Source organism: Hydra vulgaris, chromosome 08 (genome assembly GCF_038396675.1).
Source record: "Hydra vulgaris chromosome 08, alternate assembly HydraT2T_AEP".
Taxonomy (NCBI): domain Eukaryota; kingdom Metazoa; phylum Cnidaria; class Hydrozoa; order Anthoathecata; family Hydridae; genus Hydra; species Hydra vulgaris.
In genome coordinates this window covers 49268294-49272919 of record NC_088927.1, presented here as the reverse complement: position 1 = coordinate 49272919, position 4626 = coordinate 49268294, and positions in this window count along the sequence as shown.

The following is a 4626-nucleotide window of genomic DNA, read 5'->3' as shown; positions in this document are numbered from 1 at the left end:
ATCTCATAAGGTTTTTTGTTTCTTTTTTGTTTCTATCTAGTTTTCTTGATCTGACGTCGCTAAGTTAGTTTGTTGTGGTTTGCACTATACAGTGTTCACTAACGTTCGTTAGGTCGTTTTGTCAACAATATTGTTTTTAAACGTTACGTTTTTCAGTGGTTATAAGCTATTAGTATAAAATCGCATTTATTGTCTCATCTGTTTATTTTTTTCACTATTCTCTGCCTACTGATTATATGTCTGTATTTTTTTTATCTCTGGCCAATCATTTTTTAATTTATCTGAGTCTGTTTTGTGTGATAGCTTTTGTCTCTACTTATCAGGCAAGATTTATATTTCTCATACTATTGGAGTCACCAGATTTTCTACCATATTTTCAACTAACTACTTTTATACTAACGACAAACATTCTGAGTTTCGATGATTATGAAGTGATATTTACGTATTATATTTATAAGACACATTTCAGCCATAAAAGAAACGGTAAGTTACTCATAATTATTAATTTCTATTTCCTATTTGCTTTGTGTTATTTCTATACATTAAATTGTTTATTTTTATACATACGCACACATGCATGTGTACACGTTTGTCTTTTCTAATGTAAGTGTACATGATATTTATATGTATCAACATATTTGCTTATATTTACACCACGCGCATCCCTTACCACCCTCATGAGATCTCTAAGAATGTTGGAGCTGTATTAAAAACTGAGATAGGGATTGGGATTTTTGGCTTTTGTAGTGTAGTCCTGTTATATTGCAATATTGACTAGCATGACGTAGAGTGCAGGCGGTGAGATCTGTTGCAAGGACACGCCCCTGACGAGTGGCGTTAGTGCAGGTCTCGGGCTCTCCGAAACGTCATTGGTGATCGCAGTGCATTCCTGAGGAGGGGGATCACCATTATGCACTACTTAATTCTGATTGGTTACCATAGCACCAACATTTTTTTACCTCGTACACCCACGTATTATAGCGCTTTGTGAGCTTTATATTATGAATTTGTTACATTAATGACATTTATATACTTTTATCTCACACAGGTGATTATCAGTTTTCAGTTGGTTATCTAGAGTTTAGACCATATATAGTAGCACATTTACTAGCCTATTTTTTCTTTTTATATTGCTCGTACTTATATTTTGTATCATTTTACTTTATATTTTGTTATCTACTTATTTTATTGTTTTTGTATGGTGCGATAATTTTAGCCATGGTTGCCTTTAATGAACCAGCGGATCGATATTGACTTGTTTACTCATAGACCATTGTTTTATCATTTGTTTAGTATGACTAGAGCGTGAGTTATTGTTCACCTAATCCCTGAGTCCAAAAATTTTCTTCCTCCTACAAAATAGTCTTTACATTCATTTATGATTCTCACCCAATGACATCATCTACAATCTACTTCTATTTTCACATCTCCCAGATCTACGTGACTGGACGGTTCCGTTGGTCACTTTTTGCGACCATTGTGTCGCATAAACAAATAAACAAAACCTTTTTTGATATATTGATGCTCTGTTCATTACAAAACACCGTCAGATCGATTACAAAACTCAAAACTTTTGGGTTAGGTGTGACATACTATTTTATGCCAGTTTTTTTTTCAAATTTATTTCATTTTTCAGGATTAATTTTTGGGAATCATCTGCATAATAATCAGATCAGAATAATAAATCAGTACAAAAAAAGTACAGTAAAAAAAAAGAAAAAAAGTAATGTTGAAAATATCAAAAAATTGTATGTAGCAAGCATGTTGCAGATAATCAGGATGCAGTGATTTAGAAGAAAATGTAGGGTAGTAAAAGATAAAGTTATAATACATTGCAGGTAAGGAGCTGTCCATTAACTACGTCAATAAAATAGGGGGGAGTGGGGGGGGGGGTCTGAATTTTTTTGACATTAGTTGACAAGGAGAGGGGGGGAGGTCAAGTAAAGTTGACGTCAATAATTTTTTGTTTTTTTAATTCTATTACTCCCAAAACAAAAAATTAGGCTGCGTTTGTAGCGTAGTTTCTTCACATAATGTGAAAGAAGATTTTGAAGATCTTGTAAAAAGTTCCAATAGTTACGATTTCTTTATCATAATAAGAATTTCTGAAAACATCGAACATAACGTTCTGAAAGTTTTGAAACCCACTTATTATTCTTTACGTTAAATACAAGATTTTCCTCTACATAAATCAGAACTCCTCCGACTCGTTTATTAGCTAGTCTCTTCAACAATTTCTCTTAAAACCTAACTATCTAAAAGGTCATTCAAAGAAATTCAAGTTTCAGTTTATGCAAATTATATATCAAAGGTTTAAAATTCTTCTTAAAAAGGTATTTTATTTTTCGAAAAAACAAACAAACACATTTTCATTAACATTACCAGTAGACATGTTAGTTTTTCTCAACCGTATTTGGGACTTGTGAATAAGAAAACTTAAAACAAAATAAAGTTTTGATATAAGTAAAGAAGAACAACTTTAAACCAATAACATCATTAAAATCTAAGTCCCGATTACGGTTGAGAAAAACTAACATGTCGACTGTTAATGTTAATGAAAATTTGGGAAAAAATAAATTTTATATAAAAGTTGATATAAAATCTGGAAAAAAAAACAAAAAAACTACCCATTTAATTTTTATGGTTTTTTTTTCCAGGTACAACTTTTATATAAAGTTTAATTACCCATTCGTTTGACGGGTACATAGGCAAGCATTTTTACGATTTTCGACAGTCTTATCTACGACTTATATCTTATTAATACATTACATGTCTAGAATGTTCAGAACTATTAAATAATTGTTAAACAGGCCTAGGTCTATATGTTTTTTTGTGTTAAATAACAAATTTATTACCAATTGATTTAGATATAAATTAAATCAAATCCAAATCAATTTTTGAATTATTATATTTTATTTAGATTTACAATGGACAAACCAAACTTTCACAAGTCGTTGTATGAAGCATATATAAAGGCATTTCCCAACAAGCGTAAGCAAGACTGTCAAAGAGAGGTTACTGAAATTTGGAATAAATTGAAAAAAGAGGACGATTTGCCAAAAAAAATAGATTTGTTGTTGAATAGTTATTCCGCATTAGGACAGAAAAATAAGGCAACACTCTTGACCTTTTCGGCAGACCATTCAATGAAGACTGGAAGTGTCCTTCCTAAAAAAGTAGCAACAAATGTAAAAATGTTACAAGTTGTGAAACAACAAACACAAAGCATTCAACAAGACCACATAGAAATCGATTTTGAAGCTGGTCCATCTAGTACTAGTTGTAATGAAAAATCTGTAAAATACAAAGCGAAAGCACAAGATGAATTACAAAGTCAGATAAGCATTTTCAAGAGCGATTTGATTGGCTTGTTTAAACGAAAAGATAGTGGTGTTATAAGTTCTGATCAGGAAACGGAACTAAAAGAAAAGAAATCTAAAGTTGATGAGCTTGAAAAAAAACTCAAAAGAAAAAAATATGAACAGGAAAAGTAAAAAGTATTTCGAAAAAAGAAAAAAGAAACTTAAGTGGAAATGTGCGCTAAAAATCCTGACATCAGCAGTAAATTAAAGATCCGACAGACAGCTGGGCGACCAACAATTAAAGAAGATCAGCCGCTACTTTTTAAAACCATCGTTGACATTGCATTGTATGGGTATGCTGCTTATGGAAAAAGACAAAGTGATGTGTATCGTAGTGTTAGAAATCTTGATGAATTGACAGAACAATTAAATATTAACGGTTTTCAAATAAGTAGAAGTGCTGTTTATACTCGGCTCCTGCCAAAACGAAGTTTATCATCGGAAGGCAAACGCCATGTAACAATTGTACCAGTGAAATTAATTCGAGCACAAAATGATTTACACTCAAAACACATTGATGGTCGATTTTGTACACCTACTTTGAATCACCTAGAGGAAATGGCTTCTTTGTTGGGACCTAAAGAAGTATGCTTCATCAGTCAAGATGACAAAGCCAGAGTCCCCATAGGATTGACAGCAGCTAACAAATAAGCTCTACTTTTAATGCACGTCGAATACCGCGTTACATTGCCTGATCACAACTGGGTTGTAGCATCTAGACACAAACTCATACCATCTGTTTATGCTGGCATTGAAATCCAAAAAGACGGTTTAGTAAACCGGAAGCTGTATTATATTCAGGCACAACTTACATAGCCATCAGATTAGGCAAGCATTGCTCATCATCAGCTTATAGTCATGGAGTACATTATGAAAGGCTTCTTGAATTGGAGGAGTTTGACATTGTTACAAAAGATCCAAGCAGCAAGTTGATCAAACCGATTCTTATTATGTCTGTGGATGTAAGACCTGATGAAAATCCAAGGTATCAAAAAGTTATTGATGTTGCTGCCCATCATTTTGTAAAGCAAAATATTAATGCAATGTTTGTAGCAACAAATGCGCCTGGTAGAAGTGCGTTCAATCGAGTAGAAAGACGAATGGCTCCTCTTAGTCGAGAACTGTCCGGACTAATTTTGTCGCATGAACATTTTGGAAGCCACCTTGACACACAAGGTAGAACAGATGACAAAGAATTGGAAAAATTAAACTTCAAATATGCAAACATTGTCAGAAGTATGGAAGCAAGTAAGTATAGATAATT